The 11716-nt window shown below is 48.5% G+C and overlaps 1 long non-coding RNA gene across 1 annotated transcript in view; it reads left to right on the top strand.

Annotated features, from left to right (window-relative positions):
- LOC121023510 (uncharacterized) overlaps positions 1–10968 on the top strand; it is a 17070-nt gene extending 6102 nt beyond the window's left edge. Inside the window, exon 3 of the long non-coding RNA XR_005787440.1 lies at positions 10958–10968. This is a non-coding gene — a long non-coding RNA (uncharacterized LOC121023510). The remainder of the gene's footprint in view (positions 1–10957) is intronic.
- Positions 10969–11716: the final 748 nt, after the last annotated feature.

Raw genomic sequence — 11716 nt, 5'->3', positions numbered from 1 at the left:
GAGAGAGAGAGAGAGAGAGAGAGAGAGAGAGAGAGAGAGAGAGAGAGAGAATCCCAAGCAGGCTCCACGGTGTCTGTGCAGAGCCCGATGTGGGGCTATATCCCACAACCGTGAGAGCACGACCTGAGCTGAAATCAAGAGTCAGATATTTAACCAACTGAGTCACCAGGAGCCCCATCCCCCTATAATCTTTCAACCGGTACCACTAACCTAAAGAATTCTGGACACCAGGGCACATGCTCCTTTGCAGGAACCTGTGGAACAGATTTCCCTTACCAGTGCTGAGCAAAGCGCAACATCCCCTATGAATGAGTAACAGAATACTCTGTTACTCCCACAAACACCAGACGTTGTCACAATGGTCTCTTCCTCAGGCTGACCTCTGAACCGACAAAACACCACAACATCGAAGCTACATATAAGGACCATAAGGCCCTGCAGTCTTTCCGGGAGGCTAAGAGCAGCAACACAAACTAGGCCAAAAGGAGAGAGCTCCACGTATTCTGCTGTAATATTATCCCATCTGAGGTGCACCAAATTTGGAATCCCAACAAAAGCCAGTCACACCTTCATGCTGGCACAACTCAACTGTTCTCAGCAGAACAGCTCAAAGGGTTGTTTTCAAGCCGCCACAAACACAGGGACTGGAACCCCCAAGATTAAAGGTGCCTGAAATAAGGCCTTCATCACACAAACCAGAACAGTGGAAGGCAGGCTGTTCCCAGGTTTGTGCTTTGGAGGCTGGAAAATTCCATCACGAGAGCCACATGAAGGGGACATGTGGGTGGGTCAATTGGTTGAGCAACTGACTTCAGCTCAGGTCACGATCTCACAGTTCCCGAGTTCGAGCCCTGTGTACGCTCTCTGCTGTCAGCACATGGCCCTCTTCAGATACTGTCCCCCTCCCTTCCACTGCCTCTCCCCAGTTTATGCACATGCACTCGCTCTCTTTCCCAAAAATAAACAAACACTGGCACAAAAACAGACATTCAGATCAATGGAACAGAATAGAGAACCCAGAAATGGACATACAAACATATGGCCAACTAATCTTTGACAAAGCAGGAAAGAATATCCAATGGATTAAAGACAGTCTCTTCAGCAAGTGGTACTGGGAAAACTGGACAGCGACATGCAAAAGAATGAACCTGGACCAGTTTCTTACACCATACACAAAAATACTCAAAATGGATGGAAGACAGGAAGCCATCAAAATCCTTAAGGAGAAAGCAGGCAAAAACCTCTTTAATCTTGGCCACAGCAACTTCTTACTCAACACGTCTTCAGAGGCCAAGGAAACCAAAGCAAAAATGAACTATTGGGACCTCATCAAAATAAAAAACTTCTACATAGTGAAGGAAACATTCAGCAAAACTAGAAGGCAACTGACAGAATGGGAGAAGATATTTGCAAATGACGTATCAGATAAAGGGTTAGTATCCAAAATCTATAAAGAACTTATCAAACTCAACACCCAAAAACCAAATAATCCAGTGATGAAATGGGCAAAAGACATGAGTAGACACTTCTCCAAAGAAGACATCCAGATGGCCAACTGACACATGAAAAAATGCTCAACATCACTCATCATCAGGGAAATACAAAGCAAAACCACCTCATACCTATCAGAGTGGCTAATATTAACAACTCAGGCAACAAAAGATGTTGGAAAGGAGAAAGAGGATCTCTTTTGCGCTGCTGGTGGGAATGCAAACTGGTGCAGCCACTCTGCAAAACAGTATGGAGGTTCCTCAAAAAATTAAAAATAGAACTACCCTATGACCCAGCAGTTGCACTACTAGGTATTTATCCAAGGGATACAGGTATGCTGTTTCAAAGGGACACATGCACCCCAATAGCAGTGCTATTGACAATAGCCAAAGTATGGAAAGAGCCCACATATCCATCGACAGATGAGTGAACAAAGAAGATGTAATGAAATCTTGCCATTTGCAACTATGTGGATGGAACTAGAGGGTATTATGCTAAATGAAATTAGTCAGAGAAAGACAAACATCCTATGACTTCATTCATATGAGGACTTTAAGACACAGAACAGATGAAAACAAGGTAAGGGAAGCAAAAATAATATAAAAACAGGGAGGGGGACAAAACAGAAGAGACTCTTAAATATGGAGAACAGAGGGTTACTGGAGGGGTTGTGGGAGAGGGGATGGGTTAAATGGGTAAGGGGCATTAAGGAATCTACTCCTGAAATCACTGTTGCACTATATGCTAACTTGGATGTAAATCAAATAATAATAATAAATGATTTAAATAAATAAATAAGCATTAAAAAAAAAAAGTCATGTGAGACCAATAACATCCCTGAAAAAGGAAGTCTGTTTTCAAGTCATGAGCAAAGTCTTCCAGGCCCAAACTGGATCAGATCCACGGCCTAAATCATCAGAGAGAAGGAAATGAGAAAGGAATGAAAGCTCAGGCTTCTCAGACACCCTTCCACCAACAGGAAAGTGCTACTTCCCTGAACACAATGTAGTTAGTGAATGATACATACCATGGGCACCTTCCACAGGGTAGATGTAGAACAGGTTCAGCAACAGAACTGGGGGGCATAAATCTGGCAAAGGCAGATTTTAAAACTACCTCTCCCAGAGGTACCTGGGTGGCTCAGTCATTTAAGCATCTGACTACGGCTCTGGTCACGGTCTCACGGTTGGGGAGTTTGAGCCCCACATTGAGTTCGAGCTCCACATCAGGCTCTGTGCTGACAGTTCAGAGCCTCGAGCCTGCTTCAGATTCTGCGTCTGCCTCCCTCTCTGTCCCTCCCCTGCTTGCACTCTCTCTCTCTCAAAAATAAAATAAACATTAAAAGTTTCTTTTTTTTTTAATGAAAAAAGAAAACATACCTCGCACATACCTGGAATTTGGTGGCTGTTCAGATGTAGGAGTTTAAATTCAGGTGGAATTTAGATCCCTCACAAGGGACCACCTCCAGGGTTCTCAGGAGTACAGAGATCGCACATCCCCTGCACATCTACGGTAATGACCTAAGTTTCCCATGTGACTTTCTGGGTGCTCAGTGAGACGGGGCGTCCACCTGAGTACTCCGCACACGCAGGAAGCCTCCAGCCAGTGTGAGCTTTCTGATGCTGAAGGAGCACAGAGCTTCAGTTAAAGGATTTCCCATATTCCCTGTCCTCAAAAGGCCTTCTCCAGCATGAATTCTGATGCTGAAGGAGCACAGAACTCTGGCTACAAGATTTCCCCCATTCCCCGCACCCGTGAGGCCTAGATTCAGTATGAAACCTCAGGTTCAAGAGACTGGATCTAGAAGTAAAGAGGTGCCCACATTCCCTGCACAAACAAGGCCTTTGTCCAGTGTAACCTCTGTGATGCTCAGTGAGGTTGACCTTGCTAAATAATCTCCCCTGTTCCCTGCACCCCTGAGGCCCTCTTCCAGTGTGACCTCTCCAATGGTGACTGAGGCGGTGCCTTCTGCTGCAAGACTTCCACACATGGAACACGCACCACACATGGAAGGTCCTTCTCTAGAGTGGTCTCTGGTGTTGGACAGATGTGTATCTGTTCTTGAAAGCTTTCATGCGTCCTCTGTTTCGAATGAGTTTTCATACCACATGAGGCCACTGCACACTCGGTACTCTCTTGGGCTTCTCCACAATGGGAGGGACTTACATCGAAGAGACACTGAGCTGCTCAAGAAGTCATTTCTGAGGTCCTTCCCTACCCACCCCACCCCCGGCCCCGCCTCGCCATGTAGGTAAAGCGCTTCTGGGACACAGAACCTGCAGCTCTTCACAAATGAGACTCTGCTCCGCAAGTGTTTCTCTCCAATGTGCTGCTTCTGGTGCTACAGGAGGTCTGCAATAAAACATTCACTGCCCACCTGCCCCATGGGTGTACAGCCTCCATGTGGTATGTGCTCCCTGGTGCACATAAATGTCCCTCGAGACGAGGCTTCGTATCTCCTAGGAGCAGGCCTTCTGGGCAGACACACCTGCCTTGGAGTCCTCACCTGTGGCATGCCTACAGAAATGCTCCTCCTCGTGGTCTCCTCCACACCAACCACCTGAAAGGAACCAAATGAGGAGGATCCATGCTTACTGCGGTTGGGGGGACCGCCCACGCACAAGAATGTGTTTGACAAACTCAGGACAAGTCCAGGGATTGTCTACAGAACCCGAATCGGCTCAGGCTGAGGACAGAGCTGCTCTGTTGCAAGGAAATAAAGAGCAGAACACGGGGAAGGGGTCCAATGGCGAGGGACATGCATGTGTGACATGCAGGAGAGCAGGGTCTATAACCGGTTTCTCCACAAAGAGCTTCAGCAGGCCCTTGTTACCAGTGACATGTCACCACTATGAAGACGGGTACGTCCAGGACCAAGAAACTCCAACCGCAACAGAGCAGCTCATGGTCAAGTACTATTTGAAGACACATGCACACCTCGACACAATACGGAGCGGTCGATGCCGCGAAGCACTGCAGAAGGGGGCAGCGAGGGAAGTCGGTAAGACATAGAGTCCCAAAAGGGACAGATTGGTCCCGCACAGGACGTGAGAGCGGAAGTGACATGCAGAGCTGACAAGGAGGCCAAGCATCGAGACTGGGGAAGAAACAGCAGACATGAGAAGTACTCGCCGGCACCAAAACACCAATCACAGAGCAGAGACTCTTGCTGCAGTTTCAACACAGCCCCGGTGTTATACCCTCACCCAGGCACCCCCGCTCAAGATCAGGGTCTCCCTGAATCCATGTTGCTGTGGCTGAACAGCCATTTGTGAACTGCTTAAAGGTTCTCCACCCTCCCCAGATGAGCAAATACATGGCACCTGTGTAACGCAACTACGAAGGGAAAGACCTTACAAAAGAGCAGACGGTACTGGGCCACAACTCAGCATGTGATAGACCACAGGAGGCGAAACCGATTACAGAAAACTTCAGAAGAGTGTCTCGCAAGACAGCCATAACCGTGTCAGTGTTAGCAATTCCTGGCACAGCAGGCATGAAGAAATGTCAGCTAGAGGAAAGAAGTAGCCGCTGGTGTATTCTGGTGCCTCGGATCTGTACAAAGTCACAGGCCAGGAAGAGGGCAAGCAAGTAGAATCAACTACAGTGACTGCTAGATGCCTGACCCCATGCTGGGACTGCTGCAGGAGAGGGCAGTGCACATACCTCAGCCTTACCAGCCATAGCACATACTTGGGGAGCTGGGGCAAGAAGCAGTGCCCATGGTCCTGATACAGGAAGCACAGACGAGCCCCTGGGAAAAAGGGGAAGAGCAGAGAACATCTAAGGGTACAGGGGTGGTGTGAGGGCCTTATCCAGAAAGACTGTAAGTTCAAAGTTTTCCAGCATCACATCGTGGTATAAGTGTCTCTGAAACTCATCAAGGAGACCCCACTCCAGCCAGGACAGGTATACAGCCATGTCTTCAAAAGTCACAGTGTCCTGTCATGATGGTGACAGATGAAACCAGCAAGAGCCCTTCTCCTGAGTACCCAATCCCTCCTGTACACATCTACCCCAAGATCACCCTCCTCCCAAGCCTCCAACCTAGGAAACAAACCAGGCCTTGGGACAGCTTGCAGTGCTGGTTACTCGTGGGCTCATGAGTCATGAGGTCCGATCATCAGCAACAACACACAGGTGAACAGATGTCTGAGCTGTGGTCCTGGGTGGATGAATGCACCCACTTCTGTCAAGCTACTCCTCCACCCTGATATGATCTGTCATGTAAGTGTCATTCCTAGGGCCCTGGGACCTTCAGACATACTCCCTCTCCAAGTATTCTTCAGAATGCACAGCCTCATGTTCCTGGACACTGGTGGCACAATGCCACGTGGCACAGGTATCTCCTTGGCCTCCCTATAAGTCACTTTTGTTTGAGAATTCCTGTCCTAGGCTTATGGGGACGGCCAAACACAAAGTACCGGACACTGGACAGATGAGATCAACAGCAGTTTACTACATATATTCACAGCCCAGAGGGGAGGACACCACACGCCTTACAGGGCCATGTGAATGCTGTATACTAGAAAAGAGTGAACGACCAGGGGCTGTGAGATGCAAGTCTCACAAGATCAAGAGTTGGGGTACCATCTGGTTCCCACAGGATGATGTGAACGGCTTGTGTGAATAACTCCATGGGCCGGTAGACAAGTGAAGCCCACTTCAAAGGCCGAAGCAGGAAGTGCTCTGGTCCTCTCGATGAAAAGGGATGCCTGGCTAGGACACTTTACCCAAGAATACACTCTTGGCCACATCAGCCACTTGGGGCTTCAACAGGTGTCAAGGCAGCACATAAAAATGGGCCTTCAGGGGTGCCTGGGTGGCGCAGTCGGTTAAGCGTCCGACTTCAGCCAGGTCACCATCTCGCGGTCCGTGAGTTCGAGCCCCGCGTCGGGCTCTGGGCAGATGGCTCAGAGCCTGGAGCCTGTTTCCGATTCTGTGTCTGCCTCTCTCTCTGCCCCTCCCCCGTTCATGCTCTGTCTCTCTCTGTCCCAAAAATAAATAAACGGTTGAAAAAAAATTTTTTTTTTAAAAATGGGCCTTCATTTTAAGCCATAAAATGAACTTAACAGAAAACATCCAGAGCTACTTGGAAAATTCTAACAGAACCCAATACAAGCCAAGAATGCCCATGGCTCCCACTAGAGTTGGAAACACCTAATCCTTCTATGAAGGCCTCCCTACTGAGACTCAGCCACACAGAATCAGTTGTGGGTCTCAATACCCAGGGCCCTCTTCCATTTCTGTGCTGCACAGGCTGTCTCCTCGGCAATGACAACCTTCTGTGTCCACCTAACCCTCATTCAGAGCCCAGTCCATGTATCACCCACCCCGGTCCTACTGATTCTCACCGATGACCATATATTTGCCCCTGATCATACCCACCAGGCTGAATGAAACATCCCAGCCCCCACCAAATCCTCACAAATCTTGGTGGATCCACAGAGACGTGAATAAACAAGAGCTCTGGCCTGAGTGACATCTTGCCTCAATTACCCCTTCCCGCTACGTCTTCATGTCCACTCTTATCCTGGAAGCCTCAGCCACCTGCTAGACTAGTCTGTCTGATACACCCTACCTTAAGTGCCACATACCTCCCTCACCTGCATTTAAGAATTCCAATGCCGTCACTCAGGTCCCAAGCAAGAGACCTAGTGCTCAGTCTCTACCCTCCACCTCCTGGCCCATAAACAGCTTCATGAACATGAATATGAAGATTATATCTCCTAAATGTAACCACAGGTTACTTACTTGGGCCCATAGAGTAACTACCACATTTTGAATGTCTTCAATTTGAACCCCTCTTTTGATTTCCCAACTTGCGTTTCTAGATGCCAATTCGATGCCTCCACTAAGTGATCTCTGAAATACCTCAGACTCCTAACGTGACCAAAACAAAGCTCCTGGTATCCCCAGTGAATATTATTCCTACTACCAACTTCCTCATCTCAGTTGGAACTTCCATCCCTACAGGTGCGAAGATCAATCACTCTGGGGTTATCCCTGATATCTCCGTTTGCCTCCCTCACCACCCACATGAGAAAACCCAGTTTCCCTGTTTTAAAACTTGTATCCCACGGCCGCATCCAGAAATGCAACCACCCTAAACCACAGCCCCGGTCCATTAACCCTCACCTAGACTATAGTAGTAGCTTCCACCCTGGCTTTCCTTGCTCCTCTCTCATTCCCATGGTCTGTTCTCCACTTTACAGTCAGAAGGAGACTGTTTCCACCTTGCTAACATTACCTCTCTCCTCTGGCCCAAACCTCCCACTACCTCCAGAATTCACACTCAACTTTTCAGACAGTCATTCCCATCCTGACACCTGCTCTTTGTTCATATCAGAAAAGGAGACACGTGGTTCCTGAACACCCTGAGCTCAGCTTTCCCTTTATGTATTTGCACTTCCTGGTACCTGACCCTGGGTTAACTCCACACACTCCTTCATGTTAGCTGACAGGAATGGAACACCTGCGTATAGCCCCTGGCATGAGCTCAGGACCCTGAGATGGGGTTTCTCTAGGGTCCCCAGACCCAAGGACTAGGAAAATGGCACATAAGAGTCCCAGGACTGCCATCTGAGTGGCATTCAGGGCCAGTAAGGGATCAGGGCCCCCTCTACATACCTGTGTTGGTTCCCTAAGTATTTCTGCAGCCCTGGAACTCTGCGGGAAAAGGCAGGTGTTATGCGACGGTGGTGGAAAGGGAGGTGGATGAGCTCATGCCCTTCTCTACCCCTCCCAGGTCCTGAAGCCAAGTGACCTCAGACTGGCTGTCTAACCACTGGGCGTCAGTGCTCAGTATGGCCTTTTAGCAGCTGTGGGACCTTGCACAAAGATCCACCCTCCCAGGGTCTCAACGAACCCTCCTCCAATCTGCTCTTCCTTTGAACTGCCTGGGGGAGTTTTAAAACCCTAATGGAGGGAGGGGAAGGAAAAAAAAAAAAAAAAAAAGAGGTTAGAGTGGGAGAGAGCCAAAGCATAAGAGACTGTTAAAAACTGAGAACAAACTGAGGGTTGATGGGGGGTGGGAGGGAGGGGAGGGTGGGTGATGGGTATTGAGGAGGGCACCTTTTGGGATGAGCACTGGGTGTTGTATGGAAACCAATTTGACAATAAATTTCATATGTTAAAAAAAACAAACAAACAAGCCAAAAAAAACCCAAAAAACCCTAATGGAAATCATGTCCCTCCTTTGGCCAGAACTCTCCTTGCCGTCTAGAGTCCTCACATGAAGGGACAACCCTCCTGACCGCCGTGCCCCCGCCGCACACCCTGTTTCCCGAGGTTAGAGGGCGGACCCCCACACTCCCGAATCCTCTCCCTCGGCGCCCCCTGCAGCCCTGCACCAGCCGGCCCCGCTCCAGCAGCCCGTTCTCGCACCCCTTCACGCCGGCGCTCAGACGCGGGGGTCCCTGCCCGCGAGCACCTCCCGGGCCCGGACACCGGACCTGGGCCGCAGGGACGCGAGCAGACGCCCCGCGCTCGAGCCTGGAGGGTCTGGGGGGGGATGGGAGGGGGGGCCGCGGGCCACGCGTTTACCTCAGCCGGGTCCCTGCGCGCGGCCGTCGCCATCGGACTCTAATGGGCGGAGCGGACACCCGGGCGGGCGGTGCCTGTCCGGGCCCCGGCGCAGAGCAGCACCGGCAACGTCGCCGAGCCGGTAGCCCGCGTCTCGTTTGTGACGACGGCTCTTGCCATGCCTACTCCGTTCTGTCATGCGCGTCTCGACGCTGCGCCAGGGATCCCCAAGAACCGCAAAAACGCGGGCAAGGGGCCGGAAGTCCCTCTCACGCGATGCGCACGCACGGATATGCTTCGTCCTGGTCGGTCATTGGCTCTTCTTGACGCACGATCTTCTGGGTAATGTGGTCCTGGAGCTCGCGAGGTGGCGGGAGAGCGCGTTCTCTATCCTGACCCAGAGCCTTGGCTGCGCGACGCTGCGAGGGAAGCTGGAAAATGGGACTCCTACCTCAAGGGAGGAAGAGGTTCGCCCGTTGTCAAGGCGGAGGAAAAACATTGTTTCAGACTCCATCAAATCAGCATGCTCCCAGAGGTTAAAAATCTCATGTGAGATGCTCCCAGATCTACGCAACATAAATGGCCTTATCGTCCCGTAATCATTCAGTCATAAAATGGTCCTTGAATAGCTGGAAACGTTATATTATTGCTCTTCAAATGCTGTGGCCTGAAGCGCTATTCGGTGTTGTTTCATTATGTTTGGACAGGAAACCTAGAAAGACTCCATAGACGGTCGTGATGGGGGTCGTGACAGGGAAGGAAGAAGGATGTCAGACTGAAGCCGGTGGACAAACAGGAGCTCTGCGCCTGGATCCCACAGAAAACTCCCTTGCCTATATCATCAGTGATTGTGTCCTACACACTGAAAAACACTTGTTATCCATATGTTTTACCCCATAGACTAAGATGTACTCAATTTCTTTTAGCAATTTGAGAAACATCTCAATATGAAAGCAACTTAACTAATGCTATCTTTGTGCGTGTGTGTGTGTGTGTGTGTGTGTGTGTGTGTGTGTAATAGGCTTTATTTTTTATACCAGTTTTAGGATCATAGCAAAATTGAGCAGATTTCCCTTATATCTCTGCATTCCCTCCAAAGGTCCCCCATTACCAGTATACCCCTACAAGAGTGGTACATTTGTTACAATTTATGAACCTTCATTGATATATCATTATCATCCAAAGCCCATAGTTGTGTAAGGTTTCACTCTTGGTGTTGTACATTCTATAGGCTTGGACAAATGTATAATGACAAGTATCCACCATTATAATATCATATAGAGAAGTTTCACTGATCTAAAAATTCTTTGTGCTCCACCTATTCATCCCTCCCTGTAGTGTAAGGGACTGACAATAAGCTTTTGATCGCCAAGACATCAATTTCAAACACATGCATCTGGAAAGTGTATTGCCAGCTATATAACAGCTACTAGTAAAACAACTGGTATAAAGCCCCAGGTAACCTAAATAACTGACCATTGAAGTGACCCTGTTTTTCCCTTTGTGCCCTCATTCCCACTCTTATGTTTTAACTTCTCCAATAAAGAGGGAGCCTGTGAAACCCTAGGCAGCCCGCTCATGACCATAATCAAGGCAGAGCCCCAGGTCCAAACTCCCTCCTTCTCTCTAATTACGACCTCCGTGTGTGGCCCTTGGGTGTGCTTTGTGTCTTTTGTGACCTGTGAGTAATTAACCTTGGTTTTTCAAAGTTCCTTGATCGTTTTCCCTGATTGCATCCTGCAATCATAATAAAAACCATGAGGTGTGGTCCAGCCATAACACTGGCTCCAGGGAAATATCTATGGGGGCTCGCCACAAGTGATACCAAACCTCAGGCATTCCTAGCTGATTGCATCATTATTGATAGGCTGAGAGCAACACAAAACCCTCTCTCTCTTACCCCAACTATTGCTATTTAGTAAAGGTCAAGGTATAAAGGGAGCATCTGAACTCTGAGATGGGGCATTTGAGTCCCATGATCTCCTCTCTGTGCTGCAAGGTGATTATTATCTTCCAGTAATTGCAGGGACAGTTCTGCACAGGGGATTGAGGTTATCTCAAAAGTGTTTTAAAATGCAAATTTCAGAAAATTAGTTGTAAAGCTTATGCAGTTATTCAAGACAGTATCAGACATAGCTCTGGGGAAATATCAGGGAACTTTGAAGAAAGTTAAGATATTAGAGAATTTTTATCAGGGCTTTTATTCTCAAAAACATTAAGCAATACCAGCTCGGTCAGAAGGAGAGTTGAAGTGGATATTTACAGTAGCCAGATTTGTAAAAATGAACACAAAGCTGAAGTGTCCTGTTTATTCACAGCTTTAACAAATGTTCATTGAGCAAATGCTGTTTCAGGTAGTATTGTAGGTGAATGGGAGACCTTGGGACACAAGAGAGACATTGTCTTCATGTAGCTAACATTCTTCAAAGAACACAGGCAGGTAATATGAAAGAAAATCATGAAGTTACACAGTAAGTTAGCATGTGGTAAAACAACGAAAACAAGAAGACAATGGAATATATTACATAGCACAGTAAGGGGGAAGGAGGTTCTCCTTAATTAGAGGTCCATTGAGAAAACACTTGAAAGAGGTAAAGAATGAACCATACGGGTATTTTTGAAGTAAGTTTTGAGCAGAAGAAGCAAGTGATTAACTGGCTTTGGTGGGTGGAGCCCTAACGGGGTCCAACAGCAGTGGGGA

Source organism: Herpailurus yagouaroundi, unplaced genomic scaffold, assembly GCF_014898765.1.
Source record: "Herpailurus yagouaroundi ecotype Mexico unplaced genomic scaffold, PumYag 557, whole genome shotgun sequence".
Classification (NCBI taxonomy): Eukaryota; Metazoa; Chordata; class Mammalia; order Carnivora; family Felidae; genus Herpailurus; species Herpailurus yagouaroundi.
This window is presented reverse-complemented; position numbering and strand designations above follow the sequence as displayed.